The following is a 12017-nucleotide window of genomic DNA, read 5'->3' as shown; positions in this document are numbered from 1 at the left end:
AGGTACAGAGTCTACAATGTTAGTAATGGTGAAAATCAGAATATAGAAATCTCTGGTGGACCGACGTGGGATCATTAAAGAGAATCAGGAGAACTAGAAGAGGTTGGAGGAAGATGAGGATATGATATTAACTGAAAACTTCTGAATGAGGGAACTTTGAAAAGTTATAGCTAAAAGCAAAAACTCTGCACCAGATGAGGATAGCATATGTAATGAAATGGTAAAACATCTGGATGGAGTCTAAAAATACTGCTAAAACCGTGCAACAGTATACGGGGGAAACGTGAGCTACCAATGGAGTGGAAACATGCATTTGTAGTCCCAGTGTGGAAACTCCGTAAGCTGCAAACAGGACTTGATGCTTACAGGCCACTTGCCCTTACATCATGTATGGGTAAAGCCATGGAAAGAATGAAAGATTAACAACATATATAAAGAGAAATGTACTTACAGAGAACATACAAAGTGGGTTCAGGAGAGGAAGGAGTACAGCTGATTATATAGTAGAGTACAGACAAACACAAAAAAGTATGAGAAATAAGTAGCTTTCCAAGATATTGAAAAATCATATGATGTATTCTGGAGAGAGGACTTATTGCATAAAATAACATCCATGGACATAAAAAGAAGAATATATAGGTAAATAAAAAGAAAAGGAGTACTTGTGGCACCTTAACCAAAACGAAAGCTTATGCTCAAATGAATTGGTTAGTCTCTAAGGTGCCACAAGTACTCCTTTTCTTTTTGCGAATACAGACTAGCACGGCTGTTACTCTGAAACTAGGTAAACAAAGGATTTCTTAAGTAAAAACTATGCAGGTTAAAGTAGGGAAAGCCTTTTCTAGCATATATAAAATCACAAACTATACTCCACAGGGGAGTGTAATCAACCCTACTTTATTCAACATGATAAACCACCCCCAAAAAAAGGATGAGTGCAGGAATAGGCATTTCCTTGTTTGCAGAGATAGCGCCATAAAAACAGGAACCAGAAAATAGCTGAGAAGAGAATAAATGAAGCTCTTAGGAAAAGTGGGGAATGGGGAAACACATGGAGCTTTAAATTTTGAGTTCACAAAATTAAAGGATTGATAGTCACTAAAAAAAAAATTATATGGACAGCAATTAGGTATAGGTAAAAGCTACACATTCCTGGCTGTGACATTTGATAGCAAACTAACATGGAAGGACCACATTGATTTTTACCTTTACATTTATCTACAATATTTTCAATCTATTTTAAAAGTATTTTTGGAACCACTGGCAGTGCAGATAAGAGAGCAATGCAGAGTAGAGAGCTAGTGATAGAATGTACACATAAGAAATGTTTCAGCTTGCTCCTTAACTGTAATTTTAGGAAAAATGAAAGTTACTTGTTAAGTGTCTAAATTCCCGACAGAAGCAAGAGATGTTATGTGTGGAGTGCAGCTAGGATTGTCTGAGGATAAGTAGCTATTTACCCAAATATTGTTAGTTAAACAGCTACTTAGTAGGAAAGAGGGAGAAAACCAGCCATTTATGACTATATGGACAACACTTAAAAGTGGGACACTTCCATATAGGATGCAAATGGGCTGTCAATCTTTGAGTTAAACCATATATTCCTCTCCCTGTGAGGTGTTATAATTGTCAAAGGTTTGGACATGAAGCAGCCATTTGTAAGGGAACAGTGAGGTGCAGTAAATGTAGAGGAAATCACTCATGAGAAATGTATGGAAGGAACAATCAAAATGCAGTAATTATGGGGAAAAGCACAGTTCAGCATAAAAAGGATGTACAGTAGCAGAATAAGCTAGAAAAATACCAAAAATTTAAATTATTCATAAAGTACATGTGGAGGCCACCAAAAGTATCCACTGCAGGAAACAGAAAAAGAAAAATATACAAGTGAGAGAAGATGTACAGGGGCAGCAGAACACATCTCTGATCAAAGAGGAGAATGAGAGGAATGGGAGACAATATTGCTTGTAGGGAAAGAAGTTTATAGTGTTCATTATAGAAGTAGTCAACTGCTTCTTGCAGATGGGATGAAAAAATGTAAAAGGAGTAAAATCATAGCAAAAGCAGCAGAAAAATATCTAAAGATCATGTAATCATAGGACTGGAAGGGACCTCAAGAGGTCTTCTAGTCCAGTCCCCTGCACTCAAGGTAGGATTAAGTATTATTTAGACCAGTGCTTCTCAAACTATCTGATGTGGCGGACCGGCAATTTTTTTCCAGTGTGCCAGGGACCGGTACCATATTTGTGCCATAGTATTATCGTATTCGCATAGGCGCGTAGCACATCAGATCAGAAAAACTAACATTCTTCACTGTATTAATTGGAATGGGAGTGTGCATGCCAAGTGTAGCGTACTCGCGGAGATATTCCCATTTAAATACATTGAAGACTGACTGAAAGGCTGTGCATCTGTGCGGTTAGTATAAAATGATTATTATTCGTTTACGATCCAAGAAAATATTATTTGAACATTCGTAGTAATATTAATTTATATCGGAAACAATATAATGAATATAATAAAAGTTGGCAGACATTTTTTATTTTTTATTTTTTGTAAACAAATACAATATTATAATACAAAAAATATTAAAAAATGAAACCAGCTAAGTCTCCTAACAAAGATATAAAATTTTTTTATATATGTAATAAAATCAAAAATTATAATGAATAAAGTAAAGGTTAAAAAAATAAGATTGAAAGGAATAGGTAATGTTAAATTGAAGACATAATTTTGAAAATATGTCGTAATACTTAAATATCAAATTGATAAGCTATTTTATTAACACAATAATAGGCATGTTAAAACCTTAACCTTTACTAATGTGAAAGGTGAGCCTGCTTTTTCTTTGTCAGCTTATCCAGTCATGGTTCAACTGAGGACAGTGCCAAGTGCAATGGAGAATGAATATCCATACTATTCCTGTACTCTTGACAGGACTTTTCCCCTCGATAACCAACGTACATGGCATGCAATAGGAACTGTTTATGATCAGCTCCCATATCATCACGTAATGCAGCAAATAGTCTCGAATTTAAAGCATTCGCCTTTACATGGTTCACAATTTTTACGACCTTACTGAGCACACTGTTTAGTTCTGTTGACTTTTTTTTTGTAGCAAAACTTTCTTGGTGAAGGAAGTGCATTGAGGGAGGAGGGATAGCTCAGTGGTTTGAGCATTGGCCTGCTAAACCCAAGGTTGTGAGTTCAAACCTTGAGGGGGGCCATTTAGGGATCTGGGGCAAAAATTGGGGATTGGTCCTGCTTTGATTTGAGCAGGGGGTTGGACAAGATGACCTCCTGAGGTCCCTTCCAACCCTGTGATTCTGTGACTTGCATTTGGGTGCAAGCGCCTTAATCTGGGAAACCACTCTAGAATGCCGTCCTGTCATTGCAGCAGCGCCATCAAAACATATGTCTATGCAAAACTTGAAATCCAACCCACATTTGTTAATGATGTAGTCACTCACAGTCTTGAACACTTCAGAACTAGCTGTTTTTGTTGGTAGTGAAGCAAAAAACAAAAACTCTTCCTTCAAATCACCCTCATGTTCAAAGCACACGTACACCATCAGAATTGCCATATTAGCAACGTCTGTACATTCATCAAGCTGCAAAGAAAAGCACTTTGCTAATTTAATCTGTCCTATAAGCTGATCTTCCATATCGTGAGCCAGATCGTGAATTCGTCGAGCTATAGTGTCATTTGAAAGTGGCACCTGAGCCACTTTCTTTGCCGCCGGCTCGCCCAGCATTTCCATGCAGATATCTTTAATACAGCCTATCACTAGTGTCTCACCGATTGCGTATGGCTTTTTAACCTTAGCAACGCGAAGCGCTACTTTATAAGAAGCTCGCAAAGCACAAGTATTTATGTGTGACACTTCAAAGATCTGTTTCTGATGGCCTTTTAAATCAACATGCTTTCTTTCAAAGAACTCTTTCGGCTTTGAACTAATTTCATTATGTTTTGTATTTAAATGCCTCTTGAGCTTTGACGGCTTCATTGCATCGTTATCCAACACATATCTGAAAGATATGGAGTAAGAAAGCGAGGAATTTCGAGAACTTCCTGGCAGAAACACGTAGGTTTGATTCCAGAAGAGGGGAAGGCTATAAGTAAGAACAATGAGAGCATGTATGAAATGATATATGGATATGGAGGAAGCAAGGACTGTCTATTTGGCTACAGGTGTGTGGTGCTCAATCGTCTCTATCTACCTTGTAAGGGATACGGCAGGATAGAATAGAAAATAATACTTAAAATTTATCATATTATTAGTACTTACATTCTCAGATCAGTGGGTTCGGACGGGGTCCCAAATGACAAACGCACAGAGATCCGTATGACGCTCTTTATTCAACTTCTCAATGGTAACTGCTGGTGGGGCCAGGTCTTTATATGTGAAGGAGTGGGGTAAGCGCGTGCTCGCACATCTCATGCAAAACATGCTGTAGCGCTATGGCATAATTATCAATATTATAATATGTGCTTCTGAAAACATAATATTATTTAATATTGTCAACTTTATTGACTGATAATTATTATTGGTGGAATTCTGGTGTGATTTTTAAATTATACTATTCTCTCTTTATTTCTTTCCTGGAAACTTGCCGTGGATCAGCAGCTGATGCCGGTCCGCAGACCACCACTTTGAGTAACTGATTTAGACCATCTCTGACAAGTGTTTGTCTAACCTGCTCTTTAAAATCTCCAGTGACAAAGATTCCACAGCCTCCCTAGGCAATTTATTCCTGTGCTTAATTACCCTGACAGGAAGTTTTTCCTAATGTCCGTCCCAAACTGCCTTTGCTGAAATGTAAGCCCATTGCTTTTTGGCCTATCCTGAGAGGTTAAGGAGAACAATTTCTCTTTCTCCTTCTTGTAACAACCTATTATGTACTTGAAAACTGTTATCAGGTCCCCTCTCAGTCTTTTCTTCTCCAAACTAAACAAACCCAATTCTTTAAATCTTCTCTCATAGGTCATGTTTTTTAGACCTTTAATAATTTTTGTTGCTCTTCTCTGGACTTTCTCCAATTTCTCCAGATCTTTCCTGAAATGAGGTTCCTAGAACTGGACACAATACTCCAGTTGAGGTCATATCAGTGCAGAGCAGAGTGGAAGAATTACTTCTCATGTCTTATATACAACACTCCTGCTAGTACATCCCAGAATGATGTTTGGGTTTTCTGCAATAGCGTTACACTATTGACTTATATTTAGCTTGTGATCCACTATGACCCCCGATCCCTTTCTGCAGTACTCCTTTCTAGACAGTCATTGCCCATTTTGTATGTGTGCAACTGATTGTTCCTTCCTAAGTGGAGTACTTTGCATTTGTCCTATTGAATTTCATCTTATTTACTTCAGACCGTTTCTCCAGTTTGTCCACATCATTTTGAATTTTAATCCTATCCTCCAAAGCACTTGCAACCCTTCCCAGCTTGGTATCATCCAAAAACTTCATAACTGTACTTTTTATGCCATTATCTAAATCACTGATGAAGATATTGAACAGAACCAGCCCCAGAACTGATCCCCGTGGGACCCCAGTTGATGTGCCCTTCTAACTTGACTGTGAACCACTGATAACTACTCTTCGGGAACGGTTTTCCAACCAGTTATGCACCCATCTTGTAGTGGCTCCATCTAGGTTGTATTTGCCTAGTTTGCTTATGAGGAGGTCATGTAAGACTATCAAAAGCCTTACTAAAGTCAAGATATATCACCTCTACTGCTTCCCCATGCTGACTGTTACTTACCACTGTTTTAACTTCTAGGTGTTTGCAAATTGATTGCGTGATTATTTGCTCCATTATCTTTCTGGATACTGAAGTTAAGTTGACTGGTCTATAATTTTCTGAGTTGTCCTTATTACCCTTTTTATAGATTGATACTATATTTGGCCTTTTCCAGTCCACTGGAATCTCTCCTGTCTTCTATGACTTTTTGAAGATAATCGTTAATGACTCAGATATCTCCTCAGTCAGCTCCTTGAATATTCTAGAATGTATTTCATCAGACCCTGGTGACTTGAAAACATCTAACTTGTCTAAAAGAAAAGGAGTACTTGTGGCACCTTAGAAACTAACCAATTTATTTGAGCATAAGCTTTCATGGGCTATAACCCACTTCATCAGATGCGTGGAGTGGAAAATACAGTAAGCAGGCATGAATAGTGGGTTATAGCCCACGAAAGCTTATGCTCAAATAAATTGGTTAGTCTCTAAGGTGCCACAAGTACTCCTTTTCTTTTTGCGAATACAGAGTAACACGACTGTTACTCTGTAACTTGTCTAAGTAATTTTTAACTGGTTCTTTCCCAGTTTTAACCTCTGATCCTACCTCATTTTCACTGGCATTCACTGTGTCGAATCACTACTAATCTTTTTTGTGAAAACTGAAACAGAAAAGTTATTTAGTACTTCTGTTATTGTTCCTTCCCCCCGCCCCCCTTGAGTAACGGGCCCACCCTGTCCTTGGTCTTCCTCTTGCATCCTATGTATTTGTAGAATGCTTTCTTGTTACCCTTTATGTCTCCAGGTAGTTTAATCTCATTTTGTGCCTTGGCCTTTCGAATTTTGTCCCTACATACTTATTTCTTTCTATTCATCTTTTGTAATTTGACCTAGTTTCCACTTTTTAGAGTTTCAGATCATTGAAGATCTCCTGGTTAAGCTAGACAACCCCTTGATAAATCATATTCACGCAATTTTAAATGAAAGCAATAATACATCTTAAATAACATGGTCTTAATGATCCTTAACTGGAATACACATAATAATGCATGGACAGGAATTTAAGAAAGCCATCTTTGAAATGGGGGGAAAGAGCCTGATAATAGTTGGCTAATAAATACACTTTTTGTTCAGTCTGCCAGGTTATGATATACTCCTGCGGGATTGAGGAACTACAGGGGTTGGGGGAGTCTGTATTTTTAGAAAAGAGGGACTTAGTTTCTGCACATCCATTTCAACAAAGCTAAGTTTTGAATATAACGCTATTGAGATTCCTATGCAGAACAACAACAAAAAAAGTTACCTTCTCGTAACTGTTGTTCTTCGAGATGTATTGTTCATGTACATTCCAACCAGATGCGCGCGCGCTGCGTGTACACTAGCCGGAAGATTTTCCCCTTAGCAGCATCGGTAAGATCATCCTGAGTGCTCCCTGGAGTCGCGCCTTCATTGTGCCCAATATAGCACCCTGCTGACCCCCCACCCCCTCAGTTCCTTCTTGCCGGCTATTCCAACAGAGGGTAGGAGGGTGGGTATTGGAATGGACATGAAAAACATCTAGAAAAACAACAGTTACGCGAAGGTGAGTAACGTTTTTTCTTCTTCGAGTGCTTGTTCCTGTCCATTCCAACCAGGTGACTCACAGGCCAAAGTTCAGGAGGTGCGGTCGGAATCATCTGCTGATTGGAGCACAGCTCGTCCAAATGCTGCATCATTTCTGGCCTGTTGTGTGATCTCATAATGTGTCGTACACGTGTGTATCAAGGACCATGTTGCTGCTCTGCAGATTTCCTGGGTGGGGACCTGCGCCAGGAATGCAGCTGAGGAGGCCTGAGCCCTGGTGGAGCGATCGGTGGAGCGGTCACCTTCGCCAGGTTGTAACATTCCCGAATGCATGATGTGATCCATGTCGAGGTGAGTTTGGATGAGACAGGGAGGCCCTTCATTCTGGCTGCCACTGCTACGAATAGCTGGATGGACTTTTGGAACAGCTTAATTCTTTCTATATAGAAAGCCAGCACTTTGCATACATCCAACGAGTGGAGCCTATGCTCCCTATCGCAGGAATGTGGCTGGGGGTAAAACACTAGGAGGAAGATGTCTTGCTTCATGTGGAACTGGCAGACAACTTTAGGGAGAAAAGCCGAATGAGGTGTGAGCTGGACCTTGTCCTTATGAAAAACCATGTGAGGGGCTCAGATGTAGGGGCCCTGAGCTCCGACACTCTCCTCGCTGAGGTTATCGCCACAAGGAACACCACCTTGTAAGAGAGATAGAACAGGGAGCACGTCGCCAGTGGCTCACATGGAGGGCCCGTAAGCCTGGCGAGGACCAGGTTAATGTCCCAAGCTGGGACAGGCTGACGCATTTGTGGGTAGAGTCTGTCAAGGCCTTTGAGAAAACGGCTAACCATAGGGTTCGGGAAGACTGAGAAGCCGTCTGCACTGTCTGGGTGGAAGGCAGAGATGGTGGCCAAGTGGACTCTTATTGATGACGAGGACGGGCCCTGTTGTTTAAGATGAAGGAGGTAGTCCAGTATGAATGGTATCGGGGCGAGCGTTGGTGACTGTGCTGTTCCGACCAGACAGAGAACCTCTTCGACTTTGGCAATGTTGGAGACCCCAGGGCATGGCCACTAGTTAAGTCGAGGGGATGGAAGGCCATAAGGGTCGAGGAAGTCTCCCTGCTGAAGGCCTAAGGCTTCTTCTCAACCCCCCTTAATAGAATTCAGGCCTGGCTGGTTTGAGTAAGCTCTTTTGCTCTTAAAACAACGTTGCAGTTGTAGATAATGCCTTATAGTGTAAGGTTTGCTGACACCAAGTTAAAGATAACAGGAGAGACAGCTACAAGGCCAGACAGAATGTGCTGGTTGTTTAAGTTGCTAGGAATGCTTGTTAGAGGTTGCAGGAAATAAACATTGTTGTAACCCATATAAGGAAGGCAGAGTATTTGTGCAAAGTTTTGATTGGCTAATGTGTAGTGCAGTAGCATTAAGGAATACAAAAGTGTATGTAATGACCTGCTCTGGTGTGCAGGCTTTGAGATTCTATTCTCCCTGTACCTTGTTTGCAGCTGCAAATAAACTTTTCTGCTTCTCCACCCCGTTGTGATTATTGAGTGACGCACACTGGGTAACGAACCCCCCCTGCTGTTGTTCGCCTCTGGCACTGGGTGCCGGCAATAGCAAGGTACGTTGCCCTTGTAGCGGGCTTCCTACTGCCAAGGAGAACTTGCCTGACTTGATACGAACAGGTCAGTTCCACAGTATTTAGCCATGGAGCATCCAGGCCATGAGGTGAAGCGACGCTAGGTTCGGGTGCCAGAAGCGGCCGTGGTCCTGTGTGATCAGGTCTGGGACCAGTGGTAAGGTGAGCGGGGTCGCCATGGACATTTTCAGGAGCGATGTAAACCAGTGCTGCCAGAGTTATCAATATGACCTGGTCCTGGTCCCTGTGGATCTTGAGGAGCATCTTGTGGACCAGCGGTATCGGTGGGAACGTGTAAAGTAGACAGTCCCCCCATGGGAGAAGGAAGGTGTCTGTGATGGACCTTGGGCTGTGATTCATGAAGGAGCAGAACAGTTGACACTTTCTGTTGCTGTGTGTGGCAAACAGGTCTACCTGGGGAGAGCCCTAGAGACGGAAAATTGAGCTCGCTATGTCCAGCCGGAGGGACCACTCGTGGCTGTGAAAAGATCAGCTGAGACTATCCACCAGCTCGTTCTGTACCCCATGGAGGTATGAAGCCTGCAGGTGTATTGAGTGCTCTACGCAGAAGTCCCACAGCATGAGGGCTTCCTGGCACAGGGGAGAGGAGCGTGCACCCCCGTTTGTAGATATAAAACATCACCGTGGTGTTGTCCGTGAGGACTGAAATGCACCTGCCAGCTATGTGGGTTCTGAAAACCATGCCAGACACACTGCTCTCAGCTCTCTGACACTGAAATGCTGAGCGAGGTCCGCCTGAGACCAGAGGTCCTTAGGTCTCCCAAATAAGCTCCCCAGCCCAGATCCAAGGCATCTGTCACAGAAGGATGCCTGAGGGCTGGTGAATGGCACTCCCGCGCAAACCACCTGTGGGTCGAGCCATCACAGGAGGGAGTCCAGTACAGGGCGGGGCAGGGTTATGATGCTGTCCAGAGTGTCCTGGGCTGGTCGATAAACTGATGCCAGCCATGACTGGAGTGAATCTGGCATGCTGCACTGCATAGGTACACGCAGCCATGTGCCCCAGCAGTTTCAGGCAGTTCCTTGCTGTGGTCATGGGGAACTGCCTGAGGCCCAGTATAATGTCCCCTAGCGACCTAAACCTGTTTTCCGGGAGGTACGCCCTGGCTTGAGTTGAGTCCAGGATTGCGCCTATAAACTCTATCTTCTGCACCGGGGACAGAGTGGATTTGGCCTTGTTGAGAAGGAGGCCTAGTTCGAGGAAGATCCTTTTTATGAAGACGACCTGATCTTTCACTTGGGATCTGGAGTGGCCTTTGATCAGCCAGTTGTCGAGGTAAGGGAAAACCTAAATCTGGTGCTTGCGCCTGAATGCCGCAACGACTGCCGTGCATTTGGTGAAAACTCGAGGTGCTGCTGACAGGTCAAAAGGGAGGATGGCAAATTGATAGTGGCTGTTGCTCACGACAAATCTGAGGTAACGTCTGTGATGTGGAAATATGCATCCTTCAAGTCGAGGGCGGAGTACCAGTCTCCTGGATCCAGTGAGGGGATAATGGAGGTCAGCGAAACCGTGCAGAACTTGAGCCTCTTTACAAACTTGTTGAGCTGCCACAGGTCCAGGATGGGTCAGAGACCCCCCTTGGTTTTCGGTATTAGGAAATACTGGGAGTAGAAGCCCTTGCCTCTTTGCTCCTGAGGAACCTCTTCCACTGCCCCCACCGAGAGGACGGAATGCACTTCCTGAATTAAAAGTTGCTCGTGAAAGGGGTTCCTGAAGAGGGATGGGGAAGGGCGGGAGAGCACAGAATTGGATGGAATATCCCCTTTCTACCGTGTGGAGCACCCAACAGTCCGAGGTAATATGGGACCAGGCACTGTAGACGTGACGAGAAGGTAAGAGGGGATGGATCCAGAGTCTGAAGTGGTAAGCCGTCCTCAACCGCACCTTCAAAAGGGGGGTCTGGAGCTGGGTGGAGGCTTGGGCTGACCAGAGCTCTGCCTCGAGGAGGGATGCTGCCTCCTCCTACCACTCCTATTCCACCTACAAGGTGTGTCCTGGCGGTTCTGCGTCTGGTAGACTCGCGGGACAGGTTGAGGTCTAAAATGCCTGTGCTAAGTAGCTGGCGTGTGAAGCCCTAGAGAGCGCAAGGTGGCCCTAGAGTCCTTCAGACTATGAAGTCTCTTGTCATTTTTTCGGAGAAGAGGGACAAGCCCTCGAAGGGAGGTCCTGGATAGTCTGTTGGACCTCATGTGGCAGTCCAGAGACCTGCAACCAAGAACCCCACTTCATCACCACTCCCGTGGCCAGTGTGCGTGAGGCTGTGTCTGCTGCATCCAAAGCTGCTTGTAGGGAGGCCTGGAAGACTAGCTTCCCTTCCGTCAACTAGTGCAGAGAACGCCGCACGACAGTCTTGTGGCAGGACCTCCGCAAACTTGGCCATCCATGCCTTCTTATTGTATCTTCAAATGACCGGAGGGTGTCCCTTTGAAAATCCCTTGAGAGCACGTGGTGTTTCAGATTGGTACACTCTCGGTGGTTTCATCTTCATGTCTCTGGCAGCATTACCACCTAGAAGCAAGGTTAGATGGTCTTTAGCTGCTTTAAATCCGGGCTCTGTCTTCTCCTCTCAGGAACTGTAAGTCCGCTCAGGCATCCTCTTCCAGTACAGGCCCGTTTCATCGACATTGAAGACTTGTTTAGGGGAATAGCCACCTTCCTCAATTATTTTCTTGAGATAGTCGGGGAATTTTTTAGCTGCTGCAATATCAGCACTAGCCGCCTCACCGGACGTCTTGATATTATGCAGGTGGAAGTGCCTCTTGAACTGATCAAACCATCCCCAACTTGCTGTGAAAGTTTCTGTCTGTGATCCTTCACCTTGGTCTCTCTTCAAATTGTCATACAAACTTTTTGCCTTAGCTTGTATCACTAGCAAACTTAGAGGTATGTTCCGCTGGTTTTGATCATCTATCCACAGTGAGAGAAGACCCTCCATGTTTTCCAGCAAACTACTTCTTGATCGACTTATTGTAGTAGTACTAAGCGGTGTTACACACCGAGCACTAGCCCTGATCTTGTCAGCATCATTCCAAATTGTTCTCACA

The sequence above is a fragment of the Natator depressus genome, chromosome 1, assembly GCF_965152275.1.
Source record: "Natator depressus isolate rNatDep1 chromosome 1, rNatDep2.hap1, whole genome shotgun sequence".
In the NCBI taxonomy this organism is placed as follows: Eukaryota; Metazoa; Chordata; order Testudines; family Cheloniidae; genus Natator; species Natator depressus.
This window is presented reverse-complemented; position numbering follows the sequence as displayed.